The sequence below is a fragment of the Perca flavescens genome, chromosome 22 (genome assembly GCF_004354835.1).
Source record: "Perca flavescens isolate YP-PL-M2 chromosome 22, PFLA_1.0, whole genome shotgun sequence".
Lineage (NCBI taxonomy): Eukaryota > Metazoa > Chordata > Actinopteri > Perciformes > Percidae > Perca > Perca flavescens.
The window spans coordinates 11274864-11301168 of NC_041352.1; the positions used below are offsets into that span (position 1 = coordinate 11274864).

The 26305-nt window shown below is 40.1% G+C and overlaps 1 long non-coding RNA gene across 1 annotated transcript in view; it reads left to right on the top strand.

Annotated features, from left to right (window-relative positions):
• LOC114549459 (uncharacterized) overlaps positions 1-26305 on the top strand; it is a 164073-nt gene that overhangs the window by 122380 nt on the left and 15388 nt on the right. Inside the window, exon 2 of the long non-coding RNA XR_003691551.1 lies at positions 20039-20105. This is a non-coding gene — a long non-coding RNA (uncharacterized LOC114549459). The remainder of the gene's footprint in view (positions 1-20038; positions 20106-26305) is intronic.

Here is a 26305-nt window from a genome sequence, read left to right on the forward strand (position 1 = left end):
TTATTCCTTCCAGATGTAAACAGATCTGATGCTAATCTGACATCTGAAATTGTATTGACATTTTTCAGAGTCCACTACAGCCCAGGAGTGACATAGTCTTTGTGAGTGTCAAGGATGTAATTTGCATTGGAGTAACTGATACTTTCAACTGAAGTAAGATAGCTCCTCACAAGTGGATAAATGCAACTGCATCACAGTGAAAAATTTTCAGCAGAGGGTAAAACATGTCAAAGACTTGAGGAAAAGTGCCTTCACTTACTCCAATCCATTTCTAGGTCTTTCACCTTGACAGTTTTAGAACAACGGTAATATATTCTGGCACCAGGTCTGAAGACAATTATGTGGAATGGCTGCTTTCGCATCTAGATTAGCTTGTCTCCACCGTTTTCATCTCAATCCAATCCAATCTGAAACCATTTGAGCAAATAAAATGATATTTACCTCATCTTCTGTTACAAGCGTTCAAAATCATAGGCTTTGGGAAAAATCAATACAAAATGCCAGTTTAGCAGCAGATGTATGCTCTGTGAGAATGCTAACTTTTCTTCCTTGTATGTCTCCACATTCCCCTACATAGGTAGAGGGAACAGACCGGGGGGGGATATTGTGGTGGATGTTTATAAACTACTTGTGCTTGCAGGCCGAATGCACGATTGTCTTGTCCGAGACGCTAACCTTTAGCATCTTGCTGCGCTTCGGCGCATCTTACAAAGTTCACTGCGAGAAGGAAGTCTTGACCCTGCGGATGATTTGGAGGACTGAAATACCACTTTCATTTATTATTTACCAGGCTGGCCGAGGGGAAAGCAAGCCGTGGCGCTGTCATACCTGACTGGCTAATGTAAGAAGTGGCCATCTCACTGCAACCCTGGGGAATCAAAGCCCATTACTGGTTTGAGAGATGGCCTAATGTCCACTGTGAACACACACGCCAGATCAAAACATTAGGATGAGAGCGAGATGTACATACACACAAACGCACACTTGTGCAAACAAGACATTGTGTAGCAGTCTGAGATGAGTGGTGAACATCGGAATGCTTCAGAGTCCTGGAAAAATGAGAAGTAAACATTTATAATTCAAACCTGGCCTTGTAGGAATTATTGTACCTCCAGTGATGCCAATTCATTATGATACACTGTTTATTAAACTGGGGAAATGGCATTCTTGTAAATAATCACTGAGACAGTAACACAGAGAAGCTTCAGGTCGACCGGTTTATCACGTATTGATAAAAACAATTACAGAATTTCAACAAAGCCTGATAGCTGTAGTTATAATAAGCACAGCTATTTCTTTGTTTTATACATGTCTAATTATAGGTTATTTAATGTGAAATATGTATTTCTATAAGCCAGTCATCTCTAAGGTATTGGTCTACATGAATAAACCTCGAATTTATTCACACTGATTGGGTCTTTAACATGTAATTTGGGGTGGTAGTAGCTCAGTCCGTAGGGAGTTGGTTTGGGAACCGGTTCAAGTCCCCGTGTGGACCGAAGTACGGTGTGTTGACTGGGAATGATAATAAAATAGACTGTGTGTGTGGACGGTGTGTGTGTGTGGACTGGGTTCACCTCCTGTGTCTTGAACAAGGCACCGAACCCCCCCAACCGCTCAGCTCAAGCCCCCTCACTCTGACATCTCTCCATTAGTGCATGTGAAGGACCTGAACATGTGTGTGTTCATTTCAGGCCTGCGTGTAACAAGAGAGTGTAAATTGTAATTTGGGATTCATAAAAAGTATGCATTAAATTAAATAATTCAGTGCTAATAATACTCTGCTCATTAGGGGCACAATTTCTGATGGGAAAGGACTACTTTTACACATTGTAGCAGGTTGGAAGTTACAGCGGCCACTTTATCTGCCTTACTGTGGGTGTGTATATGTGTCTGAATGTGTAATTTTCAAGATGGAGGCTTAATGACCCTTTGGATCTGCAGCCGAGGTGTGGCTAATGAGGCATATATGTATAAAGTACAGGCCTCTGCCTTTTAATGGGAGAGTCCTATCAATACCATAGATCGGATTAATATTTCAAAGTTAATGTTTTTGTTGAAGAATTTGCAAAACAAACATGAGATGAGGCTTCACAGTCGCTTGTGCAGGAAAATGCAATTTTCTCCGACTTAGCCGCTCATCTTTTTAATTAAGGACTTAATAGCTTTATAGATTTTTGAAAGATGAATTCTTATTGGCATTTTTATAATTACTGGTCTTTATTGCTTTTTATGAAAATAATCGTCAAGGCTCATTTACCCCACAAACCCTTAGGCCAGGCAGATGTGTTTCAATGATGAGGGCTAATAACCTCCAAAACATGGGTTCTCATTTTTCAACTGTCTGAATTCCTTACTAAATCACTGATGTTCTTTTTCTTCATGTAAATAACTACGCCTATACAAGCAATTATTTAAGCAAGTGAACTCTCACTTTTCAATCTGTAGTTTTAGTATTGGATTTGTACAGACAATGGCTGTCATATTTAAAGGCAATATAGTACTTAGATTAGACAGTATGTTTAACACGCTGCAAACCCCAGAGGCCACTAAAACCAGAACAATGCGCATTGGCTATGAAGACGCAGGCTTTGGCCAGAATATCACATATGTCAACATACTATCAAATGTGTGCTGCTAAAATAACTGAACATCTTCAGCATTAACACATGTACAAAGCCAGAGCGAGCCAAGGCTGCTCTAGAGCTCTGACCGTAGAGAAAATATATCTGGACACTTCAGCAAAAACATATTTAGAAGAGCTGGCCAAGGTTTCCTCATGTAGTCTGCAAAGGCCTTTGAGTGCAGCAGCTTTAAACAAACAGTGGCTCAGAGCCATTCCCTGCTAATAAGTTTGACAATGAATTTGGGCAGGCAGAAGAAATTCAACCATATGAATTTGTGGGATAGAAAAGCAGGCAAATTATCTTTTTTGAAATTCATACCCAGCAATGGACGAGACTCTTCCAATTACTATTTAATTTAGGCTGAGATCCTGCGTAGAGGGAAGAGTGTGCATTTGGCTAGCCTCATCCCCACTAAAAGGGAAATATGCATTGATTTAGCCTTGAACTCCCTGTTGAACTTGGCTGGCCCGCATCACTGTGGTTTCCCAGTACATTCCCAGTCCCTCCTCTGTCAACCGGGACCCAGCGTGGATACAGACAATAACCGGAAAGAGTATTTAGAACATTTTGGAATTAAGTGGATGTAAATTTCACCCTTTACATTTGCCAGAAGCATCTGTTTTATCTATAAATGCTAAGTTCCAAAGAGCCAAAGCTGTGGAATATTTCAACCCATGCTTTATTTTATTGGTTTGGAAGCACAACAGGAAAGAAAGAAAAGTCAAAATCTGACTTTTTTCCCCTGGACCCCCTGCTAATAGGCAAGCCTGGCCCCTCTGTAAGCTATTCCAATCGGCACTTTCTCATAATAGGGCCATGGGTAACTGCCAGGGCGAGGGCCAACTGAACATGTTCACAGCACTAAATGGTAAGAATAAGTCATTTGCTTGAATATTGTATATAAACCAGTTGGCAATTCATATTTATGGTCCCCAGATTAAAGTAAAGATCATTTTTTGCTTTTGGGGGAAATTGGGTTTCTCATAGTGTGAATACGTGTTGGCTTAGCCTGTCTGGCCTTGGCTGTGTCTGCTGAAACTCTAAAAACAGTCCCTGTTTTGGTTCCAACATTTTCGGTCTCAATGGCGCTGGAACCCCGCGCTGCAGTGTAGAGTCAGTGTGGTCTGAAGAGTCTCTCTGTATGTCTGCTACACATGTGAATATGCTTGACAGATGTTAGCTGGCTCCCAGGCAGACAGGCTCTCCTCCTCCTGGCCTTTTTGGCTCTGGCTGTGACATGGTGACACACAGTAGCATCTGGAGTTCAGAGCAGGTCAGCCAGGGCAAACACGATACAGAGCAGTACATCACTCGCTCTTTTAAGACCTTCCATGACTTTGAAACAAATGATCCTCCGATGATTTGGGGAAAAAAAGTTGGCTTCCTCATCTACTGTACAAACTGACATGTTTACTTCAGCACTTAATGTTTGTTGTTGTTGTTGTTGTTGTTGTTGTGTTTTGGGCTATTCCGTATTCCGTAGTGAGATACACCTGATGGATTGTGGGTAACTTTAGCTTCCGTTGTTGGTGTCAGCCATGCTGTTGTGCTAATAAACGGGTAATATTCCGTCGTAGTCCGGGTCGTCATTGTTATATCTAGTTACATGAAACAGTGAAGAATATAACGGTTAACTTCTCTCATATTTTGGCAAATCAATCAAGTTGGTACGCTCTGAAGATGAGAAGTAGTAGCAACTGGTAAGACTGAGATATATTTACAGCAATTGTATTTTTATTTTTTTTCACTTGAGGCAACCACCAAAAACATCTGATACTCACTTTGTGGAATGGACCCAAAGGAGAAGAAATCAGCTGGGTGTTATTGATTGTACAACTTCTGAGAGCAAACTGTCCAGAGAAACACTACAATTTCCTGCCTCCATAGTGCTACATAGATTTAAGTGTGATATGATATTGGAGTGACTGTAAAAGTCCACATGGAGTGATACGTTCTGCAAAGACCAAAATGTAATATGCATATAGCTTACATCCAAAGCTGAATGCAGCAAAGAAGCACAAACCAAAAACTCATTCAAAGTCAAAAGTAGATTCCCAGTAGGCGTCCTTTAAACCATATGTGAATTCAAATTAAATTAAACCCTATAGCATCTTTAGTACCAAAGGCAGCCAGTCTCATTTCAATCCCTGTATGCTGCCAAAGGAAAAAAAAAAATAGAGGACATATTTGAAAACGAACAATAAAAAAGATGCCTAGTTGCCTTTAAACCACAAGACTGTGGTTTGTTTTATTTTTTTACAAGAAGTTAAGCAATGAGGAGCTTTTTTTGTTTTCAAATTGTCCTCATTTTTTATACTGCTATTTTATGATGATCTATTTGACAGGATTATGAACACTGCTGTTCTTTGAAGGCATATTTTTCATTGCCAACGATGAATACATAGAAGACTTAAAATGCACACCTATATATAAAAACAATACCGCTTTTTCTGTTTCTTTGCTTCTTTGTTCGACTTGATACAAGACTATTTGTCTACATTTCCATCGTTAGTTGACAGTCAACCATGTTGAGAGACAGTCAAGCGTCAGCTCATGGAACAAACATTTAGCAAGCACACAACAGCAAAGCTGCCAGCTGACGTGCACCCGTTCAAATCCATCCCGTCATGTAAATAACTTGTTTCAGTGTGCTTTCAATTAAAGCAGAGGACGGAGTGCCATTGCTGCCTTTGATGGATGAGCTTAGATATTGGAGTGTACCGTTGGATGACAAAACGTTCCCCCACTCCACCTCAACTCCTCTTTCCTATTGATTGTCCTGGCGGTTATTCATCAGGGCGGTGGCCACTGTCAGATCAACTGCTCCTTCTCCTCACAAAACACATTTTCCACAGTTATTGATAAAGCTATTTGACCTTTTATTTAAATGTGTGTCTGTGTGTGTGTGTGTGTCTGTGTGTGTGTGTGTCTGTGTAATGTGCACACATCTGTGTTTTCTTTCTCTCTGCTCTTGCCAGAGGCTTGCAGATCACCGCAGCTACATGAATAAAGTCAGGCTGTTTTGATTAACGCCAAATGAGTAGGTCTATTCTTTGCAGATGTCTTTCAGCAGCACTGAGCTTTGCTTTCACATAACAAAAATAAACCCCAAACCTGTTTTACAGTTTGGCAAAGGTAAGCACACACATACAGTGCATACATAGAGTTTGCACACACAAATGTCCGTAGTCATATACATCAGTGGTCTCACACATACTGTGACTCACATACCTACATACATACTTGTTCAATGTTTTGAATGTATTCTGCTCTTTTGTCAAGGTGAAGACAGGCTGTCTTGGCTGCGAGTCCTATAGTAAATGTGCCCTAAGTTTAAAAAAAAGAAAGGCTAACAGTGGAGCCTTTGGTTGTACAGTGGCTGATCGAGGGAGAGGATAATGACTTAACAGGATCTCTGTGCTTTCAGTGATCTTAGTAAAGGTTATGATATGGATGATCAAGGAATCTGTAAAATACACATGACAAGTGAAGTGTTTCAGGTCAGCTTCATAAGCTGTAAAGATAGAATGAGTTTTAAAAATGTTCATATCTCATCACATAGAGAGGACACATGGCTAAAAGTGAGACAGAGTTTCTGAAAAATGTGGGAAATAACCATGTCATACCTTTCCCCAGCATACTTCAGGTTTTTCACAATAAAGGACTCCACTGAAGTTTGGTGGCCAAGTCTCTCCTGTCGAGATGTGTGCTGACCAGTTGTTCACTAAGAAATGTTATGCCACTAGGATACCCTTTCAGTAAATTCAACAGACTAAAATGCTCATTGAGCGTATCTGCAAAATGTTCATATTAAACATTTGCAAAATGTCCACTGTCAATTTTTTTTTTTTATATATATATATACATACTATCCACCCATTAAACAATTAAGCCACTTGTACCGCATGTTTGGCTAAATGTAGCATTTTCTGATTAAGACTAGGATATATATATATATATATATATATATATATATATATATATATATATATATATATATATATATATATATATATATATATATATATATATATATATGTTTTAGGAACACTCTTTAGACATGTATAGCCTACAGCACATTCATAATATGCATCTCAATTGGGGTTTTTACTGCTGTTTGTGACACACGGCGTCTTGCCTGTTTACGGTCAGCTCTTGTTCTCAAATTAACTAGCCAACATTTTGGAAGGCTCGGGTGGAGATGCATACCCAAATGAAAAGCCCACATTTCTGGTTGGAAGGAAAAACACACCTATTTTAATACATTATGAAAATAGAATTTGATATCAACAGGTTTTTGGATATGTGCAAATATCGAAATGACGACCTTTTCATGAAAGTGGTTAATAGGGCTGGGATGGTATGGATTTTTTCTTACCGCGGTTGAAAAACTGTGAGAGACAGTTCAGAAAGATCTTTTGTCAATAAAGTAAAATATAAATAAAATAGTTTGCCGACAATGCCGAGTGCAGTCCGTCTAGCAGCTTAGAAGACAGAGCGCACAGAGGGCGACTCGGCAGTTCGCTAACTTGTTGCTTTCTCTACCAATATAAGCCGCTCTGTTTTAGGCTATGAAACGTGCATACAGGCTGAAATTCAACCGTGCCGTTTTATCGGGATAAAGCTATAAACAGAAGGAACTCCGCTAGCTGCTAGGCTAATGTGCAATGGTAAACACTACAGCATATTAAGTTAGTTAATGTGTCTACCTCAACTGAGAACGGAGAAATGTCGTTGCCTTTCCTACCGTGATACATGGCAGGAAAGGCAAAGACATTTCTCCGATACAAGACAGTACTCTTGTCTCGCATATAGGCCTAATAGTCAACACGAATGGAATGTTATTATGTGTCATGGAACATTGCGCTCCCCAACTCACGAAAGGTCGGATTTGCTCCATCTTTTAATGTTAAGTTTTGTTTAGAAACCCTTGAATCCATGTAAGACACAATGTCATTAGACACAACGTGCACACGTGTGCAGGCCAATGCTTTTTTGCTGTGATGACAGGGATGTCACAGAGCGTGACTGTAGGCGTCACGTGGCCGCGGTAGTGTGGTAATGCGCTAACCGTCCCAGCCCTAGTGGTTGAAAGAATGAAAAAGGGAGGCTGTGTTCCACGGTCGAACAAGTCTGCCACCATTGAAAAACTTTGAAAAAAATACTGTTTTGACGAAAAGAAGCAAATTGCTGATTTTGAATTACTGATCAAATATCTATCACAATTCTGTTACTTTATTGGGTATTTTCTCACCTCAAATGTTTACAGAAATATATTTTTACACTGTTTAGCTGTAATTTGTAAAGGTTTTTGTTTCCTGATAAAAAACGGACCAAGAACCTCAGACCATGTTTCTTTCAGCGCTATGTCGCATGTTTTGTTGCTCTGACTGGTTGTAGGTCTATCCAATTACGTCCAGAGGCATTTTGGTCTGTGCCGTTAGATAACGCTCCTTGCAAATCGAAAATGAATTGAAAGGTTCCAGACTAATATGCATTTGCAAATTAGTCTGGCTTTGTCAGGCTAGTCTTCTCGTAATAAGGGCAAAAAACATAGTAAACGTAGTAATTTAGGTAGTGAATGAATAGCATGATCAAAACAAAGAATGGTTTTCTGTTGGTGTTGTTATTTATATGGTGACTCACAGTGGCGTTTATATGGTGTATGATTTTAAACCCTGTTGAGATTGAAGCACAACTGTTTCATCCTATGAAATTCATACTCATGTCTTTCCCTTGCTATCAATAATTAAGAGTAGATCTTGGAATGAAAAAGTAATTTCCCTTGAAGGAACCGGATAGAATTGACATAAACCCTAGCCCTAAAAACACCCCCCAAGAGGCATCTAAAAGCTCAGTAGGTGCTAATAAAAGTGGAAAAACAGAAATCTTTCTAGCAAAACACAACAACAAGAACAAGAACAACCCATTGAAGTGGAGAAGTGAAAAACAAGAGAGACTTAAGGTGATTCTCATCTTCGACTCCAAACCCTGGGCACTCCAGAAAAAAAGTGGGAATGTAATTTCCCAGACTAGGAACATAAGCCAGGAGTAATCTGGCCTGTAATACCTCATAGTCCTTAAATAAAAGCCCTCCATTTTAAGTCTTCAGCATCCCCCCCCCCCCCCCCCTCCCTTCCCCATCTTTAATAGGATTTTGTAGAAAATGGCTTTGTGAATCGCTCCTCTCCGTCTTGCTCAAGGAAGAGCGGGCTATTCTCATTGAGAAGTGCTTAATTGCTTTAAATGACTGATGATACATCTAGGGAGAAGGGCCTTGAGCTAAGGGCCACAGCCAACCACACAACAGATAGCTCTCCTGGACGATTGGAGGTGCTATGCGTGTGTGTTCGTGCATGTGTGTGTGTGTGTGTGTGTGTGTGTGTGTGTGTGTGTGACAGCGTACCTTTATTTGTGTGTACCTGTTTGTAACAAAGATGAGCTGTAGGGGATAGGCGGGTCCCCATAAGGGTCATAAGAGTGTGCATGCTGTGCATGGACGTGTGTGAACATGCAACACCCTGCCCGTAATTGTGTGTGGACGAGCACGTGTGTGATATAGAGGGTCGCCAGGCAGTGTTCGTCCTATCGACACCCAAGTAACAGACTAAATTAAAGCTGTGATGAATTGTGGCTGTCATGGCAAGAGAGAGGGGAGACTCTGCGCCATATTCTACCTCTGATTAGGTGGGGATAGAAAGATACAGAATATCATTATCAATATGTAGCACTATATTTTCATTAGATTTTTCTCTCTGCAGTGGACAGCTTGATAGCAGGCTGATTTTTCATTTCGAAGAAAAGATTAAACATCTTTATGGATGTCAGTGAGGAGTTTAGTTAACATCTGTGGCTCGTTTTCTGTCAGTGATGAGGTGTGTATGATGATCTCAAAGTGTCAAAATAGCTCTGATGGTTGTGATTTTACCGTTTTCTTATTATAAAACAATTTTAAAAGCCTGTAAAGGTGCAACTTTTGCAATTAAAATGTAAAATGTATAAATCCTTTCATCATTGTAGAAAGCTTGTGGCCATTGAGGAGGCAGAAGCTGTATACTAAAAGGAGTAGAAAGCAGGGATTGAGGGGTATTGCATGTTTGTGAACACTGCGCTTTGAAAGTGGCATCCTTTGGGTAGACCACTAGGTTTTCATGTTAGGTTTTATTCAGTTATACCTGAGGAAGCAGCATGATGCATGAAGACACAAATGTACTCATTGAACTTGCATGTACACACTGTACTGTTCAGGACTAATGCGGCAGAAGTAGTTCTTTGAGGTTCAGATCCAACACATGCAACAAACAACATATCTACAGTACTGTGCAAAAGTTTTAGGCAGGTATGAAAAAATGCTGTAAACTAAGAATGCTTTCAAAAATAGAAGTGTTAACAGTTTATTTTCATCAATTAACAAAATGCAGTGAATGAACAGAAGAGAAATCTAAATCAAATCAATATTTGGTGTGACCACCCTTTGCCTTCAAGACAGCATCAATTCTACGTACACTGGCACACAGTTTATGAAGGAACTCGGCTGGTAGGTTATTCCATCTTGGACAACGAACCACAGATCCTCAAATCCTTCGGTCTCTTCATGTTATCCCAGACAGACTCAATGATGCTGAGATAATGGCTCTATGGGGGCCATGCCATCACTTCCAGGACTTCTTGTTCTTCTTTATGCTGAAGATAGTTCTTAATGACCTTGGCTGTATGTTTGGGGTCGTGCAGAATAAATTTGGGGCAAATCATACGCCTCCCTGATGGTATTGCATGATGGATAAGTATCTGCCTGTATTTCTCAGCATTGAGGACACCATTAATCCTGACCAAATCTCCAACTCCATTTGCAGAAATGCAGCCCCAAACTTGCAAGGAACCTCCACCATCAGTGGTGGAGTGGGACCAAAAAATCTACCGGGTTCGTTGACCACCGGCCCTCGGGGGGAGGGGGGAATAAGAGGATGCTGCGGCGCACCGTACGGGTTGAGCAGAGGCTGCACAGTTTGACCAGCGGGCAGCAGGTAGTGGCCGATCAGACCGGCCTTTGCGGCCTCGAAACACTACCGACCCACCTGGAAAAGTCCCGACTCTCCCGATTGCCACTCCGCCTCTGTCCACCATGCTTCACTGTTGCCTGCAGACACACATTATGGTACCACTCTACAGCCCTTTGGCAAACAACCTGCCTTATGCTACAGACAAATATTTAAATTTCATTTTTCTGCACCCCAGTTCCTATGTTTTCGTGTATAGTTGAGTTGTGTGGCCTTGTTAGGGCCCTAGCACGAAAGTGCAAGGCCCCAAAGTGCGAAGGAACCTATTGTTTTTCGTCAGATTATTATTTTTCTGAGTCCTTCTTCGCATTTTTGAGGGCTTTAGAATGCACAAAAACTCACAAAAATTTGCACACGTCACAACTGGTGAAAATTGCAAAGTTCTGTAGTAATTGGGCTTGGGCGTTGCCCTAACGTGCGCCTTAATTCTGACAAAAGTAATAAGTTAATATACCAACTTTTGAGGGAACATAGGTCTCATCATGAAGTCCATGGTGCTATTTTTAGAAAAAATTACAAAATTCTAAAATTTCCGAAATCTTGGTTTTCGTGAAAGAAATCTTCATTTTACAAACACTTGTTTGAGGACTTTAGGATGCACGAAAACTCTCAAACTTTGCAGCCATGTGCAGAATATTACACTCTTTCATCTGAATTTAGGCTTGGGAGTGGTATGGTTGCACTATAGCGCCCCGTAATTGGTTTTAGCACTTGGGCACATTTTTGATGGCCTCAGTATATACAAAAACTCACATAAATTGGCGCCCACATAAACACCTGGGAGCTTTGCGATTTGGCTCATACCTGTAAGCGGGCTCCATAGCGCCCCCTAATGCATGGAAGGCCTTAACTTGGACATATTGAATACACATATTGCTCTAATCACTGGGACATATTTCCCATTTACCTTCATTAGCTCTGCCCAACCGGAAGGCGGCCATTTTTAATTATGCATTTTTTTGGTTCATTCAACTCATCCTAGGCCGTAATTTCAATCTTCTTGGATCTTTGCAAGTAGTATCTGTTGACCCTCATGACGAAAATGTATCCAAAGAATTTTGATAGTTGAAAAAATGCGCAAGTTATAGCAACTTCCTGTCTAAACAGGAAGTTGCATTATCTTGGCAACAATTATTCCGATTGCCCTGAAACCATTAGATGGCACTGTTTAAATTTAATAATTAATAATTGATATATGGGAAATATACTTTGTCTAACTACTCCTGGAGCGTGAGTCCAATCAGCACAAAAACTTGCATATAGACTCGGAGGACCCTCATGACAAAAAGATATCAAAAGAAAGTCAAAGAAAGTTGCTTATCTTACCAAGATTTATTCCGATTGACACCAAACATGACACAGTTGTTCCGCATAGGGGCTTGAGCATCCATGCCAAATTTAGAGTGAATCAGTCATTAGATGGCACTGTTAGAATTTCTTTTATTAATTAGCCACATTGCGATATATGGGAAACATACTTTGTCTAGCTCCTCCTGGGCCGTGAGTCCAATCTGCACAAAAACTTGGATATAGACTCGGTGGACTAAAAGTTATCAGAAGAATTTTGATAGCTAAAACAATGCACACGTTATGGAGGTACAACTTCCTGTAGGTGGCTGTTAAAACATGAATGGTTGTATCTTGGCAAAAGTTATTCAGATTTACATGAAACTTAGAATGTGTGGTCTACATGTGATGTTGCGTCTGCCAGTACCCCCGACTGCAAGACGGTGAGTGCCCGTTCATTGCTGCTTGCAGCTTTAATTTCTATGTTGTTTCTATGGCTTTTTGGCTGCAACTCTTCCATGAAGACTTCTTCGGACAGTAGATGGGTATACCTGGGTCCCACTGGTTTCTGCCAGTTCTGAGCTGATGGCACTGCTGGACATCTTTTCCGATTTCGAAGGGAAATAAGCTTGATGTGTTTTTCATCTGCTGCACTAAGTTTCCATGGCCGACCACTGCGTCTACAATCCTCAACGTTCCCTGACTTTTTGCAAGTGTACCTATGATGCTGGTTTGAAGGCAAAGGGTAGTAACACCAAATATTGATGTGATTCAGATGTTTTTTTGGTCGCTCACTTTGCATTTTTGTAAATTGATAAAAATGAACAATCATTATTTATATTTTTGAAAGCATTCTTAGTTTACAGCATTTTTTCCACACCTGCCTAAGACTTTTTCACAGTACTGTATGTCTAAAAAACATACAAAGATATTAACTCTAGGGTTATCAAACAAAGTATCTGCAACCTTTTTGATAGAACATAATTTCCAGGAGAAAAAAATGAAACTGTTCCCCTTGAAAGTTACTGCTGTTCAACAATCTGTTTTCAGTGTGTACCTGTGATGTTGTGGTTATCATCTGGTTTTGCAGTTAGACCGCCTGAATAGTAAATGTGAACATCCCCTGAGCTCACAACCCTCTGTTTGAGTCTACGGTTCGGTACAGAGAGCTGGTAATCAGATGTACACAGAGACTGTCATTATTCGCAGGGTGGACTTTTGCAGACTTAAAGGGGTTGTTTGTTTTCTCCTATCCAATCCACTCGAATTGTTCCCATCTGAATCATCATGGTACTTGCACAGCAGTACCAATCACATATATAGAAATAGAGGGGAAAAGACAGAGGGAGAATGGACTGTAATTGTAAGGAGGATCAAACATTGCTGCATTATTGCGAGCTATTCTCAAAGAAATAAGGGTTTTGATGTCCTATGGTTTCAATGTGTGGATATGTGTATGGGTGTTTCTTTAAAAATATTAGCATTTCTCAGATATGAATATGAATGCATGTGTCTGTGTCCAACTCCATTGTTACAATAGCAATTGTTGTGGCGACCCTGCTAACTAACACTCAAAGAAAATATGATCTTCTCTGGAATCCTTCTTTTTTAATTACCACACATACATATTTGTTGCAGAACATAGGTGTTCCTGTTGTGATGTATCAATGTTTCAAAGTAAATATTTGTGTAAGGCAATGAAAGATGATAGTATGGATAACTTTCTTGTCGTTGTAGTATATTTGATATCAATGCACTGTAATGTACTGGCGGATGAGGCCTCAGAGACACATGCCTTCATGCAATAATAAGTGTTTTTTTTAGGTAGCAAGGAGTCTTAGCACATACATATAAAGATAATTTGCAAATATTTCACTTCACCAAGTGTTCAAGTTTCACCCTTTATTGCCCCTATATCTATTTTCATTTTGGCATAATACAACTTGTTGCACATTGTAGTTGGTCTATATTCTTACTAGTAATACACACTGCTTGCAGTATTACACAGATACTAGTATGGAGTAGGAAGGGAATTTAATAACACACAAGTTTACAACATGTTGGATCATAGTCACAAAATACTATTATTCCACAATAATACTCCCTAATAATTCTAATATTTGATGTTTTAAAATGTTTTTAAATCTACTGTAAGACAAACTCTGCTTCCTTACCTTATATGGTACAAAAATCATGTTAAACAGGACTCTTTCTTGTATTAATGGTACTTAACTCCTGTCTTGTATATATTCCCTGTATCAATGTTTCCCCCAAAGATATGTCTTGGCAGAGCTGCTCAAACACTATTTAGACCATGCGATACTAAAAACCTCAATTGAAAGCGATACATAGGAAACTATTTTAGGTGACCCAACCCCAGGTATTCAGTGGTTAGGGGAATACACATATATCCTCCCATGGTGGTAGGCTGTGTATGTGTATATATTGTTTTATCAGTGACCCGTATCCTGTTTACCTGATAGAGGCAAAAGCTCAGTGTCGAAACTCCTTAAAAGTCAAAGCCAAAAGGGGGGAAAGGGTGGAGGAGCGCATCCAAACGTATACCACATGTTATCACACACACACACACACACACACACACACACACACACACACACACACACACACACATACACACACACACACACACACACACACACACACACACTCCACCAGCCGCGGGGCGCCATGGTTACCTTGGAACTTTAACGTGGACCAGCTGGTGTACTTGGATTGTGAAATTGCATTGCACACACACACACACACACACACACACACACACACACACACACACACACACACACACACACACACACACACACACACACACACACACACACACACACACACTTACAGAGGATCAAAGGGAGTTGGAGCCCTGCACAGCAGCCCTTCTGCTCCTGCCCTTGGCTAAATGGACGACCAAACATTCCAGGCTGTCCAGCCCAGTAATATCTGGCCTGCAGCCTAATGAAGATGGACTGTGTTTATAATTCTCATGTTTGCTCTGATCACTAACATAATCCTTTCTATACACAAAACACAGAGACACAGAAAACACTCTTTGTTTCTTCACATTAAGTCAAAGTGCCGAAGAAGAATGAGAGAAGTACGTGTACATGAAGATGAAATACAAACCCAGTTTCAGTAGACTTTGTAGCTCCTTGCATTTTCACACAGGGCATCACATGAGCTCAAACAAAGGAGAAGGCACCAAGGGATGTTTTTCTGCCTGCTTGAGACTTTGACACCTGCCTCGCCGCAGCAAATTGGAATGGCTCACTCTCAAATGAGATTTCTGCCCGCCGCATAAGGAAAGAAAAAAAGGTCACCTATTACAACTATTCTACATGATTCACAGAGTTATCACGTCTCTGCTCGCCTACCTTCCCTTTAATTAGCTTCGGGGACCTGGGCTGTGTGTGTGTGTGTGTGTGTGTGTGTGTGTGTGTGTGTGTGTGTGTGTGTGTGTGTGTGCGTGTGCGCGTGTGTGCGTGCGTGTGCGCGTGCGCGTGTCTGTGTCCACAACTGGTTCTTGGCTTCATTATTTTTTTTAATTGCTGTGTGTGTCTATACACAAAGGCTCTATTTATCTTTTGATTTCTTTCCATACATCTATGTTTGCACCAAAATTAATGTTGTTTGGGGACATATGGTATTTCTTTAACAACAAATTAACCCATTCCCATTCAACAGAACATTTGGACAACGGGGAAGATAAGTTTAGGTTGAAGTAAGTGTTTAGATTTTTGAGACTCAATATTTAGTTTACACTAACATGTTGGTTGACTGATAGTAGTATCCCTTAGTATTATATTATGTATACTTTTATATTAATATGGCACTGAATTATATATTACATCGGGCTTATCCAGAAGTCAAATATACTTTTGTTGCACAAGAACTGCTATTCTACTTGTAGCTATAGAGGTTGGCAGATTCAAAAACATTCAGGAGGAAAATAGATTGTGTAAGCTGTACAAAATCTGGGAAAAGTGGAAAAAGACACAATTTATTGTGTATTGTACATAAAATACTACAGTGATTTACTATGATCAGTTTCATGAAATGGCTCAACAATACCCTGTATTAAATTATAGTGAACTGAGAATTTTTGGGTTTGAGACTGTTGGTAAGACATAAAAAGCTATTTGAAGACATCACCCTGGGCATGTTTTCCCCTGTGTTCTATCTTATTAAAACCAAACTATTATTAAATTAACCAAGAACATATTCTGCAGATTAATCAATACTGAAAATAATCGTTGCTGTAATTTGAATCGGTACTGATCAATTCAAATTTAACTTTATTGTTATTTTACTTGCTTACAAAGAAATTATTTATTTTAAGAGTTTTAAATTCCTCTTGAGTAGTGACAATTAATATACTGACTGGCTTAGCATTGATTGAGGAAGGGAGAAGTGAGGAGAAGAGAATAAACAGCCGGGTTAATGTGACTTGACTTAAGGCGAGATAAACCTGGAGCTTGAATGCCCTGGTCCAGGATACTCCAGTCAGAAGGACCATGATTCTAGATCACACAGTCCTGACATTGTGGCTTTTTGTAATGCTTTTATTAGTCTATATGCACGACATTCCACTTCTGGGATTGCTCCGTTGCCGGATTTCACTCTTTTCGGCTGGATTTCCAGTACCTTTTGCTTTAAAAAATGAGGGCTAATGTTAACTGCTCCTCAGATCTCTGCAGGGTAAATCCAGACAGCTAGCTAGACTATCTGTCCAATCTGAGCTTTCTGTTGCACAACTAAAGCCACTTTTGAACAAACACACGTTCCACCAAACCAAGTTCCTTCCTGAGATTGTTTTGCAGAGACGCCGTGGCTCTGCCCGGTGCTTAGAGCCACCCATGACGATTGTGATTGGTTTAAAGAAATGCCAATAAACCACAGCACGTTTTTCTGCCATCTCGGAATGCTGCGTGGACTAGCCAGACCCTCCTACGCAACGCTGTGGAAGAAGGTCTGGCAAAGCGAGACTATGCTTTTATCAATGAATGCATGCATGAATGCGTGCAGGTACACCACTGCCTCTGCTGTTGCAACCATAGGCTTTCTGCTTCTCACACACAAATACACACACATACACACACATAGGCAGAGTGCATCAATACAAAAAGGGTTTCATCAACTCTCAGAGCAAGACATCATTGCATTTAGAATCAAACCTATGGAATCAATACCTGTGTTACGCTTAAAATGACAAAGTGCTTAGACGGAGGTTATGCAGGCACACAGCCTCGGGGTAAGTTTTGAATGTATAGATGAATGTGTGGATCGTTAATGGTTGTGATTTTGGTTGCGTGATGGATCCTTGCAAATCTGAACCCCTAGGGCATAGACAACCTTTCCTCCGGTGAAATATCTGAACACCAAAAAAATAGAACTAATCTAGTGACTACAGTAAGTTACCTTGAAATAGTGCTCTGCATATGCATGCACGTTTTTCTGCTCTTGGGATGCAATTAAATCAACAGTGATGTGACCAATCTGTTTATGCATGCTGATATTACATTTTCAGTTTTAATTGCTTTACATTATTTTGATATATTGTAACCACCATGAAAAAGCCAATGTAATTACTACCATGACAAGCTGCCAACAATGCAACTTATAGGAAGGTGAGTAATCAACAGAGTGAACAATATTCAAAAGAACAAATTCACATAAAATACGTTGATTTTAATATATGATTTAGGTAATTCAGTTAAGACAAAGATGTTTCAATACTGTTTATTTTATAACTTAAATGTATTGATTAACACATCTATAGTGTGTGCCTGTGTTAATATATTGGAATACAGCAAAGCCTTACTTATCACCATAGCTGCTGTTACAATGAATAAAAAGATCTTAAGAATCTCAAAAATCAACAAATGAAAAGTACTTTCTGTAAATTTAATTGGCAGAAGGAAACAGAATTGTATAGGTCATTTCTGCAAAACACATTCTTTCCTCGTGTTTTTCTTAGGCCTTTCAAATGATGGACTTGTGTTTGACTTTTTGAAGTCAGGGGGCCTTCACTCCTAAGTCGATGTGTCAATATAAGCTTAAGTGAAGGAGTGGCTTGAAAGCTAACCACAGAATCAGACTAAGTGTGAATTTTCATTTCTCTCACACGGCTGGTAATTACGGCTGCACTCCCTTATCCTCATTCTCTCAAACTGTCTTTGCCTGCAATGTGCATGTTAGTATGTGTAAGGAAGAAAGAGGGTGAGAGAGTGAAATAGCCTTATGTATTATTACAGTCACGCTGCCCACGTCTGAAAACATTTCACAGGCAGTGCAAGGGAAATGTAAATCTGAGTTTGCTGAATCTAATACACACACACACACACACACACACACACACACACACACACACACACACACACAGAGAGGAGAAAAAAACTCATCTCCCCTCTCTCCCTTATACACACATAATGCATTAAAATGGAAAACAGCTCACACTGGCCCCGCCATTGAAGAGGGCCCTAATATTTGTTTTTCCCTCCCCTGTAGTGTCCTCATTGCCAATGACCAAATTTATAATAATCTCTGCCTCAGAGTCCAGCGCTGCTTTCAGAATCTATAATCACCTCGCCAGTGGTTCCTTCAGCTTGGCCCTGGCCGGCTGCAGGCCCACTTCCCTTTAGCTCTGCTTCAGCGGTACTGCAATTGGTCCCAATCCCTGAAATCTGCCTGTAGATTGGATTGTCTGCATATATGGTCTGTTTTGGACACATACAACCACAGTGTGGTTTTGCAATGCAATCACCTACTGAGTTATACCTGTAGTCACCTAAATAATACCCATATGACAAAGATGACTACATGCATGCACATGGAAGATATTTGCCCTTATTTGCACCAAGTGACAAAAACATATTTGTATTTGTTATTCATGACTCAAAACTGTTGGTTTGATATGGATTTCAAGGTTCAACCTTTGCCCTGTTATATATTCTTTGGTTCCAAAAACTGACGAGATGGCAGTAAATGGTAGGGCTGGGCGATAAATCTATTTTATCGATTAACTTGAATGTGTATTTAACGTTGATTTGTTAAAATGAAAATCGGTATACTCCTTAACATCCGCCGACTCTCCCCTCTGGGCTCCCGTAGTTCCGAACGGGCTCAGCCCTCCCCCCGCGCGTTTGCCATAGAGATACACAAACATGGCAGCGACAGGGACTAACATTAGTTATTTTTTTAACTAGTCCTTTCATTACTTACTTAACAGATTTAAATCTTAAATTGGATTTTTTTTTTAGGCCATATCACCCAGCCCTAGTAAATGGTAAAACCAAACTCTAGCCATCAAAAGTTATTTGAGAAACTGATTGGTGGCATCAAAGATACCACATCATTGAACTTGTAATAACAATACAGTACAGAAAACTAATGTCAGCAGTCAGGCCATGTTCCTTGCACCATCTTGGAACTGAAATGAAGTTGACTGTTCGGCTTCTGTTGTTTCACATTAAAAGCCTTTCACTTGGGAACCACAGGAATTATATTGTGAAGAGGCTACAGTAATTGCAGCATCTATTACAAGTCCTCCAAACCATACAACCACATAGATTGTTTGCTCATATCCTAAGATACAATCCACTGCAGCGTTTCCCAAATTAGCATCCCTACCGGTCACAGTTTGGTTAGATTTAGGTAACACTAGGTTAGGTTTAGGAAAAGGTTTGGGATTAAATAAGTAAGTTTGTTATGTTACTTAACTTACATACATGACGTAGTACATATTATGACATAGAAGGTGACGCGTTCACTTTAGTTAAAATAAGTCCACGCTGACTTTTGCTTTCACACCGGACATGAAAAGCAGTCTCCTCTCCTGTGTTAGTTTGACCCATACATCCTACCCTGACCACCTCTCTACGCAGAATTTGTCACCCCTTATACTAAGTCACCTGAACTTTTCCTCGTTTTTGGGGGGAGCACAATGTCCTTCATTACCAAGGTTTGCAATGTTGCTGGTAAATCTTTTAGATATAAACAGTGTGAATATGTTATGATGCTTTATTGGTTTACTGATCTGTTTTTATTATATTGCAGGGAACCACAGTGAGTTGCTTAGGTGAAGTGGTTGCAGTTTGTGCCTAACTCCCAACACGTCATCAAGGTAAGTAACTTTTACTGTGTTGTTCCTGTCATATAGAAAATAGCTCGCTCCGCTCATCAGTTATTACTAGTCTCGCATTGCCGGACCTATCTCCACAGCGCTGCATAGGAGGGTCTGGCTAGTCCACACAACATTCCGGGATGGGAGAAAAACGTGCTCTGGTTTGTTTGCATTTGTTTAAACCAATCACAATCGTCTTGGGCGGCACCAAGGGCCAGGCGCAGGTACGATGCCACTGCAAAATAGCCTCGCGGAGGAACTTGTTTTGGTGGAACATAACACAAAATGACGTAAAAGAACGTAGGGAAGTGATTTTTGGAATTAAAATGGTTGTCCAGTGTGTGATGAGAATTTTACTAAAAAAAAAAAGCTAAATATAATTTGATTGTCGGTTCTAGCTCAGAGGATGTCTCCCGAATTTACCGGAGTTTAGAATGCCAACACAAAGAAAGCGAAAGGTGAGTGACATCTGGCTGAAAATGAGGGACATCCGGCAGAAACTCGGGCGGCACCGGAACAATCCTGTTAATAAAACATTGTTAATATAGACTAGTTATTACTGATACAAATGCATTTTTGATGCATCTTACATCTCATTTTCACAAGTTAGTATGCAGTGCACTGTTTATTTTATTATTTTGTCCAATATGTGGTCCAGTTCATGTGAGAATGTACCTTTGTATAAAGCTTTGACTATCATAAAAACATCCACTCATGGTTTTTATAAAATGCCTTTAAATGTCACCTTGATGTGGTGAGCGGTTTCAGAAAGACTGTGACAGTCTAAACCTAATTTTTACTTTTAATACATGTCCCTGTCGTCAAACAAGATGACACTCATTTCCTATTGGGGAACTAATTTAACGTTTAAGGCCTGTAGATGTTAGCTTTACAGTTGTAAGGCACAATTATTCTTGCTTCTGATTTCCAAACTGAATTATTGTGTCTTCAAATCCTTCATTTTGGAGTTCTCAATTGGATTTTGTATATTTAACCGACCTTGAGTCCAGCTGGCTTTTCTCTATTAAGTAAGTACAACTTTAATGTTCTTGTTTAATAGCAACCTTAAAACTTGTATAAACTTTCATCATAAAGTGAATCTGAATTTTGGCTTTTATGTGTGTGTGTGTGTGTGTGTGTGTGTGTGTGCAGTACTTTAATTGTGTATTTAATCAATAGATCTCAGCATCAATAAGCCATATCTGCCTCAGTACATCTTACTTAAGGAAACATTAGCCACCAGATTTGCTTTGACTAAATGGGGCAAATACAATAAAAGAAAGAAGAAGAAAAAATAATACCCTATTGTAGCAACAGTGAACTACACAATGATGTTTGGAGCTAGTATGTAAATATAATGTACCTTTCTTACCAATGTACAGTACACTTTGAGTAGATGAAGACTGAAAAATGTTTCATATTGTTAAAATAAGCTGATTTATTCAGTGTTCTCCACCGTGGTCATATTGTGACTGCACTTCAAGGGTTATTTGCCCTGAGTTGGGCCTCCTAGGTAGAACTTCCTCTCAAGTGTCTTACACATCCTACCTCTGTTGCAAGGATTGGCAGACCACAACCAACCCAATGATATTCATAAGGCAGATCATTGTTATAATTTAGACTCTGAAACAAAAAGACAATTAAAGTCTAAAATGTGTTGGACTAGCAAAGACTGTTTCTGTGCAAAAACACATCTGGTTGAACTGATGATCATAAACGATCTGGCAAAAATCCCAGCTCTATTTTACCCCAAACAACAATGAACAAAGAAAAGAAGATTTGTAATTACATTACACATTGATAATCTTGGACTTAGATCTAAACCCAGCTAGTCTCAGGGGGGTTAAATATAATGCTGACTGGAACATTTACCCTGCACCATTCATGATTCTTATAAATAATTACATTTCTTTTGATTGCTAGTGTATGACCTTAATGCCAATTGTCTTGTCCAGACAAAAGCAACACACATTGTAATAAACAAGTTCAAGGCTTTATCGTGATGTGAATTTTGTTCCTACACTGCTTTCATTTTATTCATATACACTTGAATTACATAAATGAGACATTAAAAATGAAATATGTCCAAACCAAATCTAATTTATTTTCAGTTCCTCTTTCATGTTATCTGCCTCCCTCTCCATGTCTGCTTTTTTTAATCTACCAATCCCTGCTCTTACTTTGCCAGACAAGGTCACATCACCAAATCAGTTTTCAAAGAACAGACACCCGATTGCCCATACAGATATAGACACATGATAAACACACATTTCCCTTTGCAATCTTAGCACATATACAAATGAAGTACTCACACATATGACCAGTCTTGATTAATCAATTGGCTAAAACAATTTTTTACAACCCAGCTCCTCCAGGGGCGTTATCTCAGGCAGTGTGTGGTCTGCATAAATCATAAATCAGACCAATCTGATGATTGCAGCAGTGATAGCCCCTGCTTCTGCACCGCCTCAACATGGCCTAATGTTATTTCCCTCCCCCAAAATGCATAATAATAATAATAATAATAATATTATTATTATTATTATTATAATATGCACATCAAGCGCAGCTCATAAATATCAGGATACATTTCGCCTGAGAGAGGGTACGTATGCATAAAAAACAACTCAAACAAGGGGTAAGTGAGTGCTCTGCCAGTGTTATTGTGGATGTTACAGAGAGACAAATAGACAGATTTCTCCTGAAGAGGGCTGAGTGACCCCTTACATGCATATTTTTCTCATTTGTATGTGTGATTGTGTCCCTGAGTGTATTTGTGTGTCCTCCCATGGTGCATGAGTGATGACTTCAAGTAACTGTGACCCCCACACATCACCCCTCCATGCATATAAAAACAGTCTACTGCTTTAATATCCTCATTTAATGACTAGCCCCAGTGAAAGACCATTAATGTAATGACATCACACTGGCCATCTCACTCACACACACACACACACACACACACACACACACACAAATGCATGCTAACTCTGAACGGTGACATTGTCTTCTTTCACTAATGAACAATGAATTAACAGTCGAGGTGAAATGTTTTTCATTATTATGCTTGTGTGAGTACTGCTATGGCTTCATTTTAATCCTAATAGGAGATCTTTGCGATTGTTTGTCCGCATATAGGCAAGTGTGTGCGTGTGTGTGTGTGTGTGTGTGTGTGTGTGTGTGTGTGTGTGTGTGTAGCTGCAGCAGAGTTGGGGGTTGCAGTTTCATCTTACTAATTCAAGGACAGTTCCTAATCATGCAGAGTGAATACATGGAGACATTACAGGAACATATGCATTAACCTCTTGCATATTTACGTCATGGACACACACACACAAACGTAAACACGCACCCACGCATGCTGACTACACACAAGCAATTTGTAATATTGAATAGCTGACACAGTAAGATTTCATAATCTATTGACAGTGTCACAGCACAGTCATGCAAGGTGGTGGAGCTATTGATAAAACACAGTATTGGCCTGTCTTTCATGTCCCTTAATCTGGGCTGATGTAACTTACTGCAAACAGCAGATCCAAGGCCACCACTGATGACATCATAGTGTAGCACCCATAGGGGCTGAGGACTCCCTAAAGTGGTGCTTTTCCTTGTGCACTGCGTTGGAGATTCCTTTTTGTTTAATATCTTAACAACAAAAGACACACAGACTATAAAGTATATGAGTATATATTTTTATTTTATTACACAGAGTTTCTTGAAGACTTTATTAAACAAACAGTAAATAATAACCCTCATTTGTTTAAAAAAAACTAACAAAAAATGAATTTATACTTTGGTTTTGAATAAGAACAACTTAAATGGCAAACTTGGCAAGATCATATTTTGGCATTAACACACACAATATTCACAGGCATACGGTGACACACACATTTGCACTCAATCATGCATACTAACCACCCAAACATACATCTAAACACACACACACACTAAAAACTAAATTAACATCCAAAATCCATCTTCCCAAACCATAAATGTGAGTTGATGTCACTCTGTTAAAAAAAAAGAAAGAAACAGCATTCAACCCAGTGCTACATCATCAACAGTTCATAATTCTAATCAGCAGGCTAATACAGTTGATATACTATACCTCAGGACACAATTGCCCCATGGTGGCAATTATCGCAAAACACCCGAGACCAACATCCCAGCACACACACTTGTAAACAGACAAACGCAACCTTCCACATAATTTTTGTCCCTCCAATTAGAATTTTTAATATCCTGGTCGGCGTTAATGGAGATTAATGGCCAATCGCCATGGTGAATTCCAACGTCATCTATTATCATTCCAGCCTTGGTCCCAGTCCGCTCTAATTACATTCTCAAAACGCCCTCCGCTCTACAACCCCCATCACCCTAAGATCAATCAATAATTTTAATTTTCGGATGCCCCCCAACCCCGCTCCAATCCCTACCCTCGTCCTCTGCTTTCGCTCCTCTCTTCCTTCTCCGTGCATGTCGATTTGTTTCCAAAGAAAATCAAATGCCGTAGGATAAAGGCTTATGGGGAATTAATTAACCATCTCGTCCAAGCTCCCTTTAAGTCCTTCGTTTATTTGTCCATTTGCTCAGTCATTCGTTGCCCAGGTATCTCTCTTGTGTCTGCTATGTCTTTCCTCCTTCGCCCTCTCTCTGTCTGGCGCATGGGGGGCGCTTTCCACTCTTTCCTCCTTCTTGTCACATAATTAGCATGCAGATATGCATTGCCTGATTCACAAGTGAAATCGCCTCGCTATTTCCCTCTCTCTGTTTCTCTGCTCGATTTTGGGGCTGTGATTGTTCTTATTCAAATAGGGTGTTGGATTTGGTTAACCCCCACCCCCCCTCCATCCAATCTATCCAAACACACACACACAGTGTATGATAACATTCCTTTTTATCTACAGACGACAGAGATTTGCCCAATCTACTCACACATTCTGTGTTGCCGCCAATCATGCAAAACATGTAAAATGTGGAAAATTAAACACATTTCCAATCTTGTGGACGTGTGCTACAGTCTGTCTGAGCCTCTTTTGCTGTATGTCCAATGTACCAGCCTGTCAATAATAATAAGCATACCTCAATGGCAGGTTCCATAGGGTGCATGCTTTTGCCTCTTGCCACGTTGGCACACATTCAAACAGACAAGAATACAGTACAGTGTGTGTTTTGCACCCCCCCCCCCCCCAACCATACTCTACACAAATACATTTCTCTCATTTTCTCTACCTCCCGCCCTCCCTCCCTCTCTCTCTCTCTCTCTCTCACTCACTCACTCACTCACTCACTCACTCACTCACTCACTCACTCACACACACACACACACACACACACACACACAGAGAGAGAGCATGTCTGCTGGTGCAGGAAGATGTTTGCTCAGCACATTTCAATATGAACATTATAATACTCTATCTAGCTGCCATCTGTTTTCCTTGTCATAAACCAACACAAGCCAGCAGTTTTTATTCCTGAACACTGAGACAAAAATCACATTCATTTTCCCACTAAACCTCAAATGTCATTTATATATATATATATATATATATATATATATATTATTGAGGTGGGTTGCGACATCTATTTTTGATGGCCATGAAAAAAAGATATTCGAGGAGAGTAAATATTTGACCTTTGCCACATTGCATAAATGGAGGTCAAATTGAAGGCCAGACCTCTATCTTTCCTCTTCATTTTGCTTTAGGCTCTCATACATACGTTAATAACTCACCAAATGCATGCAGTGGTATTGAATCATTAAATTATCATCATTCCTTCGCAGACTGAAGAAAAGAGAAATTCACTGGCCCCATTGAGGGAATACGGCAAAAGTAAAACGTCATGGTCGGGTTTAGGAATTTCCTGCTACAGTATAGTGTCCTCACATGTGATCATAACACATAAACACACACACAGACAGCAACAAGTGTCAGAGTGTAGGGGGAGGTTCTCCTGCGTAGTCATGTCTTGGTATCGTTGGCACAAGGCCAGCTTTGCCATCTGTCTCCTCTCCCCCTTTCCCTGTCTCTCCTCCTCCTCCTCCTCCTCCAAGCCAATCTGCTCTACATTTGCTACCATTACGTGCCTGCCATCCTTATGGCTTATCAGAGGCAGGCGCCAGGCACCCTTTACCCCTCTCTCTCTCCTCCTTCACACGCCCCTCTCTTCACGCCCCTATTTCCGCGCCCACTTCG